The 12,854-nt window shown below is 46.6% G+C and overlaps 1 protein-coding gene and 1 pseudogene across 7 annotated transcripts in view; one reads left to right on the forward strand and one right to left on the reverse strand.

Annotated features, from left to right (window-relative positions):
• The window catches only part of LOC147012777 (tenascin-N-like), a 342,994-nt gene that overhangs the window by 51,337 nt on the left and 278,803 nt on the right, over positions 1 to 12,854 (forward strand). For 2 of the 7 annotated variants that reach the window (XM_085853957.1, XM_085853959.1), the window contains exon 1: positions 1,888 to 2,099. The exons of 1 other annotated variant lie outside the window; for it this stretch is intronic. The gene's annotated coding sequence lies outside the window, so the exon portion shown is untranslated. Of the gene's footprint in view, positions 1 to 1,883; positions 2,100 to 12,854 lie in introns of those variants that run through there. 4 more of the 7 variants (XM_085853961.1, XM_085853960.1, XM_085853956.1 and 1 more) reach the window with 4 other exon arrangements.
• LOC147012778 (uncharacterized) lies at positions 3,313 to 9,986 on the reverse strand (annotated as a pseudogene).

The raw sequence follows: 12,854 nt of genomic DNA on the forward strand, positions 1-12,854 counted from the left end.
TTCGATTTGCATGAAACCAGCATCAAACGAGATTACCTTCTCTTGTTGAAACGTTGTATTCACCGAGCTTGCGAGTGAAGACTCGCCAAAACGACGAGAGTTGATTGTTGTTTAGTCCGTAGCCCCCGAAAGTCGGGGGGGGGGTCATGACATTATAGATATGTGGTTTGTGTCATAAGACCATTCATATGAAACCAGTTCCCCACACTCATACCAAGAACAAAAAAACAAAAAAAAGAGTACCCGTTCTAGTTTTATTCTGAAATAATCAGAATCACTGCAATTTAACACAGGTGGGGGCCAATTAACTTGTGTGATTTTGAAGGTGATTGGTTACACCTGAGCTAAATTACAATTGCTATTATAAGGGAGGTGGACACTTATCCAACCAAGATATTCTAATTTTGTATTTTAAATTAAATTTCTGAAATTTGTCGAATTTGTTTTTCACTTGGATGTTGTGGGTTACGATGTGTAAATAAAGGAGGAAAAAGCATGATTTAATACAATTTAACTCCGGCCTATTAGGCAACAAAAGGTGAAAATTTTGAAAAGGGGGTGCAGACTTTCTATGGGTACTGTGTATTGTCCAGGATTTGATATCTCACAATGTTGTGGACGATTGATGAAAAAAAAACTATGCGGATGAGTTGGGTAATTGACAAGAACAACCGATTTGATTTTGGTTCAGGTCTGGATGCAGATCCGGCCTGTCAGTGGGATGCAAAACGTAAACTATTCAGCCTGGCGTAGGTATGCGCTCGACCATGTGTCTTCCAGTTTGTTTTTGAGACGTGAACCACCGCTCAGTTGATTGTGCGCGCGTGTGTGTGTGTGTGTGTGTGTGTGTGTGTGTGTGTGTGTGTGTGTGTGTGTGTGTGTGTGTGTGTGTGTGTGTGTGTGTGTGTGTGTGTGTGTGTGTGTGTGTGTGTGTGTGTGTGTGTGTGTGTGTGTGTGTGTGTGTGTGTGTTTGATTTATCATAGTGAAAACCTTTGAGAGAATATTTTGGCTTTCTAGGGATCAATGACTTGCAGTGTAACAGGAAATACACTATGGTGTACTACTGGTTGGTGTGAGGAACGCAAGGAAACATTCTTCCACGATGGCACATGTGCAGTCCTGTACTGTATTTGGGTTTCCATATGCTTAGAAGAATACCTCGTTTGTGCTTCGACAGACTTTCCAGGTTTGAAGGCTCAAACAAGGTGGAAGTTGGAGAATAGGTGTGGGTTGGAGGATGGGAATGCCGGTAAAAGGGGAAATAGAAGTGTATGTTTGTGGGCGGCAGGTGGGGAGGGGGTCACGGGGGTTATGTACAGGGCAGGGTATTGAAATGAAGTAGAGGAGGCAGAGGGAAGAATCTGTAACTGTAACTAAGAGAGAAAACAAAAATTAACAAGAAGATATACATTCATCTACCAAAGGGTATCACCATGGACCACCAATCCATGTGGCCATTGTACAATGGCCACATTGGTATAAGTATGGAACTTCAATCCAAAGAGTCATTGTGCAATTATTACCATGTGCATGATTATTACCATGTCTACTAATCCATAGGGTGCTTGGACAATGGCCGCCTGGCAATTATTAGCATCGTACACCAATCCATAGGGTCATTGTGGAATGGTCACATGGATTTTCAGATATTTCCACAGGGTTTTAATCATCGACCACCACCGAAAGCGGTCGGTCTACAATGGTCACACGGATTTTCATCAGCAGGACAAAATATAATTGATTACTGGGGAAAGACCATTTGAGATAGGGTTGTATATCTTTTCGTACACATTGATGAATGTTCACAGAAAACAATAATTAAAAATGTCGATACATCTCGGGTCAGTACCGAAGTCGAGGATCACGGGCAGATTTTCTCTTTTACTTTAACATGATGATTTCACAAACCCAGACACAGGGGCTGGGGTCGCCTCTGGGCGGGACCCGACACAGGACTCACAGAATTGGGAGGGATGGGAGGAGAAATGGATTCCATGGGGGATTCAAGGACAGAACGAGAAGGTTTAAGCTGCAGGGAAAACCCACAGAATTATAAGAAGTGAGGGAGAAGCGTTTGTGAGGTGCAGGAGAATTGCAGGTAAGAATAATATGGTGCTTACATCTGTTATAGTGGGAATATCAATCAGATAGTCATTGTGTGATAATATATAGGAAGCCACAATTAAACCCATTATGAGTACAACTCCACTTTGTTTGGTGACCATTCTTTAGAAACTTTTTGTAAATTATTCATGTATTTATTTAAAATTTTAAGTGCAGTGTTTGCTATTTTTTTTTTTAAACTATATTTTGATTGTAGAGGAAGGTGAGGGAAAGATGTCACATGTATTGGGAAAGACGGGAGAATACCTCACTATCTGCTTCATGTCTGTGGGGATTTGGGGGTTGGAGGTCTTGCCCCCACGTTAATCGAAATGAGTTTCTTGATGTTTTGTTGTGATTATATTTCAGTTTTTGATAGATCGTATCTGGAATAGCTAATGATGACCAAAGGTCCATGCAGAAATGATCATGTATTAGGCTGGATGATATCAATCAATTTATTAGATACCATCCTCTTGACAGAGCATCTGTGCTGCCAAAGCAGATCCTGGGTAATGGTTATACTTGGTATTTTAGTTTTACTTGGTGATTTGGTTATGATGGGTGGATTTGTCGTGCTGGATGGTTTGGTTGTGCTGGGTGATTTGATTGTGCTGGGTGGTTTGGTCATGCTGGGTGGTTGGGTTATGTGGGTGATTGGGTTATGTGGGTGATTTGGTTATGCTGGGTGGTTTGGTTATGCTCGGTGGTTTGGTTATGCTCGGTGGTTTGGTCATGCTGGGTGGTTTGATCGTGCTGGGTGGTTTGGTCATGCTGGGTGGTTGGGTTATGTGGGTGATTTGGTTATGCTGGGTGGTTTGGTTGTGCTTCGTGATTTGGATATGCTGGGTGGTTGGGTTATGCGAGGTGTTTTGGTTATGCTGGGTGGTTTGGTTGTGCTGGGTGGTTGGGTTGTGCGGTGATTTGGTTATGCTGGGTGGTTTGGTTGTGCTTGGTGATTTGGTTATGCTGGGTGGTTCGGTTATGCTGGGTGATTTGGTTATGCTGGGTAGTTTGGCTATGCTGGGTGGTTGGGTTGTGCTGGATTGTTGGGGTGTGCTGGTGATTTGGTTATGCTTGGTGGTTTGGTTGTGCTTGGTGATTTGGCTATGCTAGGTGGTTCGGTTATGCTGGGTAGTTTGGTTGTGCTGGGTGGTTTGGTCATGCTGGGTTGTTTGATTGTGCTGGGTGGTTTGGTTATGCTGGGTGGTTGGGTTATGTGGGTGTTTTGGTCATGCTGGGTGGTTGGGTTGTGCTGGGTGATTTGATTATGATGGGTGGATTTGTCGTGCTGGATGGTTTGGTTGTGCTGGGTGATTTGATTGTGCTGGGTGGTTTCGTCATGCTGGGTGGTTTGGTTATGCTGGGTGGCTTTGTCATGCTGGGTGGTTTGGTCATGCCGGGTGGTTTTGTCATGCTGGGTGTTTTGGTTGTACTTGGTGGGTTGGTTGTGCTGGGTGGTTTGCTTGCGCTGGGTGGTTTGGTCATGCTGGGTGGTTGGGTTATGTGGGTGATTTGGTTTTGCTGGGTGGTTTGGTTGTGCTTCGTGATTTGGATATGCTGGGTGGTTGGGTTATGCGAGGTGTTTTGGTTATGCTGGGTGGTTTGGTTGTGCTGGGTGGTTGGGTTATGCTGGGTGGTTTGGTTGTGCTTGGTGTTTTGGTTATGCTGGGTGGTTCGGTTATGCTGTGTGATTTGGTTATGGTGGGTGGTTTGCTCATCCCGTGTGGCTTGATTGCGCTGGGTGGTTTGGCTACCCTGGGTGGCTGGGTTGCGCTGGATTGTTGGGTTGTGCTGATAATTTGGTTATCCCGGGTGGTTCGGTTATGCTGCGTGATTTGGTTTTGCTGGGTTGTTTGGTTGTGCTCGGTGGTTTGGTTATGGTGGGTGGTTTGCTCATGCTGGGTGGTTTGATTGTGCTGGGTGGTTTGGTCATGCTGGTGGTTGGGTTGTGCTGGATTGTTGGATTGTTGGGTTGTGCCGGCGATTTGGTTATGCTGGGTGGATTTGTCGTGCTGGATGGTTTGGTTGTGCTGGGTGATTTGATTGTGCTGGGTGGTTTGGTCATGCTGGGTGGTTTGGTTATGGTGGGTGGTTTGGTTATGCTGGGTGGTTTGGCTGTGGTGGGTGGTTTGGTTATGCTGGGTGATTTGGTTGTGCTGGGTGGTTTGGTTGTGCTGGGTGGTTTGGTTGTGCTTGGTGGTTTGGTAAGGCCCGGTGGTTTCGTTATTGTGGGTAGTTTGGTCAGGCTGCGTGGTTTGGTCATGCTGGGTGGTTTTGTCATGCTAGGTGTTTTGGTTGTACTTGGTGGGTTGGTTGTGCTGGGTGGTTTGGCTATGGTGGGTGTTTTGGTTATGCTGGGTGGTTTGGTTGTGCTGGGTGGTTTGGTTGTGCTGGGTGGTTTGGTTGTGCTGGGTGGTTTGGTAATGTTCGGTGGTTTCGTTATTGTGGGTAGTTTGGTCATGCTGGGTGGTTTGGTCATGCTGGGTGGGTTGGTTGTACTTGGTGGGTTGGTTGAACTTGGTGGGTTGGTTGTGCTGGGTGTTTTGGTAATGCTCGGTGGTTTCGTTATTGTGGGTAGTTTGGTCATGCTGGGTGGTTTGGTTGTGCTTCGTGATTTGGATATGCTGGGTGGTTGGGTTATGCGAGGTATTTTGGTTATGCTGGGTGGTTTGGTTGTGCTGGGTGGTTGGGTTGTGCTGGGTGGTTGGGTTGTGCTGGGTGGTTTGGTTGTGCTGGGTGGATTGGGTGTGCTGGGTGGTTTGGTTGTGCTGGGTGGTTGGGTTGTGTTGGTGATTTGGTTATGCTGTGCTTGGTGATTTGGTTATGCTGGGTGGTTCAGTTATGCTGGGTGATTTGGTTGTGCCGGGTGGTTTGGTTATGCTGGGTGGTTTGGTTATGCTGGGTGGTTTGGTTATGCTGGGTGGTTTGGTTATGCTGGGTGATTCGGTTATGCTGGGTGGTTTGGTTATGCTGGGTGGTTTGGTTATGGTGGGTGGTTTGGTTATGGTGGGTGATTTGGTTATGGTGGGTGGTTTGTTTACGCTGGGTGATTTGGTTATGCTCGGTGGTTTGGTTATGCTCGGTGGTTTGGTTATGGTGGGTGGTTTGGTTATGCTGGGTGGTTTGGTTGTGCTGGGTGGTTTGGTAATGCTCGGTGGTTTGTTTATGCTGGGTGATTTGGTTGTGCTGGGTGGTTTAGTTATGGTGGGTGGTTTGGTTATGGTGGGTGGTTTGGTTGTGCTGGGTGATTTGGTTATGGTGGGTGGTTTGTTTATGCTGGGTGATTTGGTAATGCTCGGTGGTTTCGTTATGGTGCTTGGTTTGGTTATGTTTGATGGTTTGGTTACGCTGGGTGGTTTGGTTAAGTCTAAAAGAAAGAGAAAGAAGAGTCTAAAAGACCCGTTTTTGGTACCAGTTATCCTTCGTTAACCTTCACACCATACAATACCATTATTACAGCGAAATAACTCAATTACATCACCAGTTGGAAATTGCGTTGCATTCCTCAGTAAGTCATTTCAGTGCTTGGTGGTTTGCCGTTGCCTTCATTAGCAGTCAGTCATGGCAGGAATTTGTAATTTGTTCAGTGTGCCGGCGATAACTATCTTACTCTTCGCGAAAGACCCCGTGGGGATCTTTAACCTCCACCAATGACCAACGTTCACAGACAGGACACTCAACGTACAGTTCATCGGATGGATGTCACACACGTTGATGTATCTCCCTGCACATGTGAAACACAAGGATGACAGTTTATAGCTGAGTCGGGATTCAAACCCAGGCTAGACAGGTCAGAGACAAGTATGCTTACGTACATCGTGTGTGCTATGTGGTATTAAAAGTCATGTTGCACTCGAACCAAACGGAAATGCTCTTCCGTTTGCCTCGTGAGTGTGTAATCTGTCAAATAACACTCACTCACTCAGATCAGGGGTGTCCAGAGAAAGAACCCATTCCAGGAACATTATAATAAAAGTAAAACCGATGACAATTTTCCGACTTTAACCAAGAGGCAGAGAAAGATTAAGAAGAGTCTAAAAGACCCTTTTTGGTACTAGTTATCCTTCGTTAACCTTCACACCATACAATACCATTATTATTGGTACTAGTTATCCTTCGTCAACCTTCACACCATACAATACCATTATTACAGTGAAATAACCCAATTACTGGTACTAGCTATCCTTCATTAACCTTCACACCATACAATACCATTATTACAGTGAAAGAACCCAATTACTGGAACTAGTTATCCTTCGTTAACCTTCACACCATACAATACCATTATTACAGTGAAAGAACCCAATTACTGGTACTAGTTATCCTTCGTTCACCTTCACACCATACAATACCATTATTACAGTGAAAGAACCCAATTACTGGTACTAGTTATCCTTCGTTCACCTTCACACCATACAATACCATTATTACAGTGAAAGAACCCAATTACTGGTACTAGTTATCCTTCGTTCACCTTCACACCATACAATACCATTATTACAGTGAAAGAACCCAATTACATCACCAGCTGCTTATTGTGTTGCATTCTTCAGTACATCCTTTCGATGAATAACAAATATGAATCTTGATTGTTTAACATGCTTGACATGAATATCAGTTGTTAGTGGTGAAACAATTACTCCGCCAGGGTCAATGGTCATAGATGTCTAATGACGTGAAGTGCTAATGGTGCTGGCAAAATTATTTTAAGTTTATAATGACGTGTCGTCTTCCTGACTCCAACCCCCTCCCCCTTCTTCAATATCATTGTCAATGTCAACATCCTGCTGCCTATGATTCACATCAAGTCATCATATTGTTGCGAATTCGCGCCCGCCGGCGTGCGAACGGCCACGTAACTCGAATCGCGGCACGTCGCCCACCGGACGGACAATTCTGTCGTGACCCTCTCGGAACAACGCCGGGAGATCGTCACGGGTGGGGGTTTAACCTCACCACGATCGTGCCAATTGCCCACCCGCGCAGGATAGGGTTGCTTGCCAAATTCGATCTACCTAAGTACCTGCGCGAATGGTCGATCGGGCGATCGTACCACGCCACGGTCCGACTCCAGACACGAACCGCTTAAGCGGTCCGTTCCGTGCTTCAGTGATAACCGAGCGGTGTTATCGTCGGCCTTGACGGTTCCGATTAATTACCGGGATGTTGCACGCACTACGAACCCCTTACGTGAAGAAGGATGGAGAGTCAATAGAGAAAAGACGAAGCGAAATGGGCACAGTTCAACAAGCAAGCATTTTATTCACACGCACACAGAGACAAGCACGGAAGGCACGTATTTACAGCCATACAATTATGCACAAAAAGCAAATTTAATACAACCGACTAACGCGTACACACGGCAACACTTACACAGTTTTACTTCACAAACGGCGCCAACACACATTTACACAAAAGCAAAAGAAAGAAGCCACCCTCACAGACAAGGAGGCAGACAGGCCTGTGGGCCAAATGTGCACGTGACCTAATGGAGTGGCCAGGTCCGCGAGACCGGGGAGGTCTTACCCGCATCCTCGTGACGCGTTGGCGGGCAAACCGCAAAGTGTCCGCGCCGCTGTGCCCCGACTCCGGGCCCCTGGCGTGCTTGTTGGCACCACGATTGGGGTGGGGGAGGAACGGGCCCCCCCTTGCACTATCTCAGCGCCGGTGGGCGGGGGGGGAAGGGGAAATTGTTGATGCCCTGAGGGAGGGGAGTGGCTGGCTGAATTGGGTCCCGCGACGAGACGAGCAATCCCCCACACCGCAGCCTCGTCGCCGACCGCCGTCCTCCTGGCCTCGGACCCGAGCTCCCCTGCCCCGACCAGCCGCCCGCAGCTCCACCGCGCACACTCGACTCAACTCCACCAACACGGCGCTCCTTGTCTCCAAAAGCAACTCCTCAACGACACACTCTCCTTCCAGTTCCACACTCTCCTCCCACCGCTCAACTCAAGCCCCCGAGTCGCCTTCCGCTCGCACCTTTATAGCTCTCAGGAGAAGCCGATATGCAAATATGCGGATCAAAACGCGATTGGAGGCGAGGCCACGCCACCCTCTGTTCAGCCATTGGTTGGGCAAAAAGGGGCGTGAACCTCCCTGGATCCGCATATTTGCATAAACAGACTTCACCTCTGCGCGCTTGGAGGCGGGGCCAAGCCGCCTCGCGTTCGCCCATTGGACGGAGGGGAAGTGGGCGTGAAGCGTTTCTGATCCGAATTTTCCCCTCGGAAAGGCCGCCATTCGTGCTCATGGCTCAGTGCGTTTGGCACCAATCGCCGAACGGGCCCGAGACAGCCCGACGGTCAGTGTTCACAGGTGGTGCGGGAATGGCCGTAGAAGCGATGATGTGGGATGAAGTTGTGAAGGTAAAGGCGAAGGTGGTGGTGTGGCGTTGTTGTAATGTGGTTGGCGCTGTGGTGGGGATGGCGTGGTTGTTGAGATGCTATTTGTTTGAAATAAAAGATAGAGAAAGAAAAACGACTAACTCAAAGCATCGCAGCCGGATGGATCACATAAATTCCCTCTATACAACGGGTTTGGGCTAACTACACATGTACCTATCGAGATATCTCACCTGAGGGCCCTTTATGGTGTAATGCGAATTTCCACAGCCGTAAGAATATTATCCCCAAGTAACTTTGTCGCAGGAAAAGGCTATTCGGCCCATCATACCTGCACTGCAGAAAACCTGCCCAGAAAACATCACCCACGCACCCACACTTATTCACCTAATGTGAATTTTCCTGGAAATACTACCGAGTTCAATCAGTTAGCTGTAATGTGGCGATTCCTTGAGCTCAGTGAATCGTTAATTGCATGATTAATTCATTCGAATGATCACTTGAATTGGTTTAATTTTGATGAAGATGACATTGAAGAAATATTCTTCCGAGTGGGTGCATTGTTCACGCACCCATGAGTCAGGGCCATGGAATGGGGGTGGGGTGAGAGAAGGGAGGTTGGAGGTGGGGGAGGGGGGCATAAGTGGTGGGGGTGAGGGAGGCAATACCCCAGGGTTTATTGTGCCAAATATCTTGGAGCACATTCCACAGTTCTTTAAGGTTAGTTGGGTTCCTCTTGTTCTTTTCTGTTTCCTTTTCCAGTGAATCACATGTGGCCGAGATGGGACTCATGTCTGGACTCCATGGTAACTACTCTAACACTTGGAGCAAATCAGCTGTAACCTCATTCTCCAAACACTGTTTTACTGCATTGAAAGTGTGTTTTGGACCATTATGTTGTTGGAAAATGAATCCTCTTCCAATTAAACGATTTCCATTAGGAACTGCATGGTGCTGCAGTATCTGCTTGGACTTCTCTTTTGTTAGCATCCCATTGATTTTAACAACTTTTCCCACACCAAAAGCTGAGATACAACCCCAGAAAGTTACAGAGCCTCCCCTGTGTTTAATAGTAGCCTGCAAATATTGTATGTTATGACGTTCTCCTGGTCTTCAGTGTATGAACTAACATCTTCAATCGAAAAAGTTCAAACTTCGATTCATCAGACCAGAGTACCCGATTCCATTGTTCAGTTGCCCAATCTTGGTGTTGCTTTACAAACTTCACTCATTTCACCTTAGTCTGTGGTCTCAGCATTGGTTTATTTGCTGCAACTCCTCCATGAAGACCTGCTGCAATCGGTCTTCTATGCACAGTGCTGGACGAGGTGGAATGTTCAGGCAGCTTTCATTTAATTTGTCAGCTGCTGGCTTGATTATTGTTCGATCACCTTACTGAGCAACTTCAAGTGCTTGTCTTGCATTCAGGAGGTTCTTCCTGGCCTTTTCCTGTCTTGTACCAAGCCAGTTTCTTTCAGGTGTTGCGAAGCATACCTCACACCATTGAAGATCTTCGGCTTTTCTGCTGTTTCCTTCATAGTGTACTCTTCTTTTCACAGAGTTTGGATCTTCACACGCTGTTCTATTGAAAGTTGCTTCCTTGGCGCCATTCTGAACCAACTCATCATCTTTCAAGCAAAAGAACAAGTTGATGAAAATTACTTACACATTTTCACGAACTTGCAAATTTCATTGTGGTTTCTTATAATTCACATTCATGTTACTCGTGTTGATTACTTCAAAAATTTATTTTTTATTTCCTGTGCAAAAATCCACAAACTATTGTTGTTTATTTTCTTTGTGGTAAATTGATATTCCCAGCACATGATAATATACTGTAATATATTTTGGAAAATAAAACTTTTTCAATTTCCCAATTTATTTTATATACTTAAAGGTAACTGTGATATTAAATTGACTTTCACAGAAATTTGAATTACTATCTACCTATGTTGCACACTTCTAACTTTCCACAAATGTTTCATTACATGGGGAATAGCACCACAAACGTGAAAATAAACCAAATCTTTGCACAATGCTGTATAATCATCACGCACGGCAGTAGCGAACTCCACAGGATGTTTTGTATTCCTGGCATTATTCCCCAGTTTCGTATCCCTGGGTTTCCTTCCCAATATAAAGGATTCCAAAGCTGTCAGAGCTTTGACACGGTTCAGACCCCAGCGACGACCGTAGCTAAACTGAGGAGCAAATCGTACCCGTTTTGATGAAACAATAACACACGTTGAACACATTGGCATGCCGGCAGGTGGACACGCGCCTTGTGTGCACGAGGAGAGTTCGCTCAGTCTCGCTTGCACCCCCCCCCCTTGTTTATCCATTGATCCCCTTGGCAAATAAACCCGAAGTTAATTTACTAATATCACCACGTAAATGATTAATATAAAGGGCGTTTGGCACGAAGCTTGACGCTCTGGTTGAGATCATTAAGGGAGTGGTGGAGCGGGTGGATTGAGGGAAATTAATCATGCTACTGGAAAGCAGGCCCATGACTTATAATAGCAGTGTGTGTGTGTGTGTGTGTGTGTGTGTGTGTGTGTATGTGTGTATGTGTGTATGTGTGTATGTGTGTATGTGTGTATGTGTGTGTATGTGTATGTGTATGTGTATGTGTATGTGTATGTGTATGTGTGTATGTGTATGTGTATGTGTATGTGTATGTGTATGTGTGTGTATGTGTGTGTATGTGTGTGTGTGTATGTGTGTGTATGTGTGTGTATGTGTGTGTATGTGTGTGTATGTGTGTGTGTGTGTGTGTGTATATTTATATATATATATATATATATATATATATATATATATATATATATATATATATATATATATATATATATGTGTGTGTGTGTGTGTGTGTGTGTGTGTGTGTGTGTGTGTGTGTGTGTGTGTGTGTGTGTGTGTGTGTGTGTGTGTGTGTGTGTGTGTCGTATTCAAAGGAAACAGCCAAATCAAGAATATAACGAAGAAACTACGACATCGATTTTGTTACGAACATGATAGAGCAGACCAAATATGTATATGTCTCTGCACGTGTATATAATATATATCTGTATGTATATATTGTTGCGAATTCGAGCCCGCCGGCGTGCGAACGGCCACGTAACTCGAATTGTGACCCTCTCGGACTAACGCCGGGAGCTAGTCACGGGTGGGCCTTTCGGCCTCACTACGATCGTGCCAATCGGCCCGCCACGTGGGATAGGGTTGTTCGCCAAACTCGACCTACCTAAGTACCCACGCGGAGGGGAGACCGGGCGATCGCACCTCGCCGCAGGTCGACTCCGGACACGGGCCACTTTAAGCGACCCGTTCCGTACTAGCGGGATAACCGAGCGGTGTTATCGTCGGCCTCGACGGTTCCGATTAATTATCGGGCATATTAAGCCCACTACCAACCCTTTACGTGAAGCAAGATGGAGATTCAATTAAAGAAAAGACGAAGCGAAATGGGAAAAACAGTTCAACATAATGCACATTTATTCCGCGGCACACAGAGAGCACACATATACAATTACAACAATTATGCACCAAAAGCAGATGTTACAAAAGAAACACAACAATTCAGATCTACTACCGACTACGCGAGCACACGGCAACACTTACACAGTTTTACTTTACAGACGGCGCCGACAACACATTTACTCAAAAGCAAAAGAAAAGGGCCACCCTCAAAGACAAGGGGGCAGACGGGGCCTGTGGGCTGCGAGACCGGGTGGATCCTACCCGTGTCTTGTGATGAGCCGCAAATGTCGCGGCGCCCCGACTCCGCCCTCCTTCGCGGATTTCGTTGGCACTGCGAGGAGTGGGGTGGGAATGGGGCCCCCTTTTCGCACTATCTCAGCGCGGGGGGAAAAAAGGGGGGAAATTGTTGATGCTCTGGGGAAAGAGGATAGCTGGCTTGCTTGGGTCCCGCGACGAGCGACTCCACTGCGAGCTCGTCGCCGACCGCCGTCTTCCTTGCCTTGGACCTGAGCTATTCGACCTCCTCCCAATTCTCCTCAGCCGACTGCAGCAAACCACCTCGACCGCACTCCAGGCTTCAGGCTTCCCCTCTCTGCAGCTCCCCGACAGACTCCGAACCCCGACAGACTGCCACTCTCCAGACCCGACTTGACTCACGGCTCCACAGACTGCTCCTCTCCAGACCCGACGTGACTGCCTCGACCTTTTCTCCAACTCCCTTGACTCTTCTCCAACTCACTTTGACTCTTCTGAAAAACTGACTGCCTCGAACTTTTCTCCAACTGACTCGACCGAAAACTGACTTGACTTCGCCCCGCGCTCAGCGCTTTATAGTCCGGCAGGAGAACCCATATGCAAATTTCTGGATCAGAACGAGCTCGGGGGTGGAGCCACACTCGCCCATTGGACGGAGAAAAAGGGGTGTG

The sequence above is a fragment of the Eptatretus burgeri genome, chromosome 14, assembly GCF_056783735.1.
Source record: "Eptatretus burgeri isolate ZD-2024b chromosome 14, Ebu_testis_v1, whole genome shotgun sequence".
Taxonomy (NCBI): domain Eukaryota; kingdom Metazoa; phylum Chordata; class Myxini; order Myxiniformes; family Myxinidae; genus Eptatretus; species Eptatretus burgeri.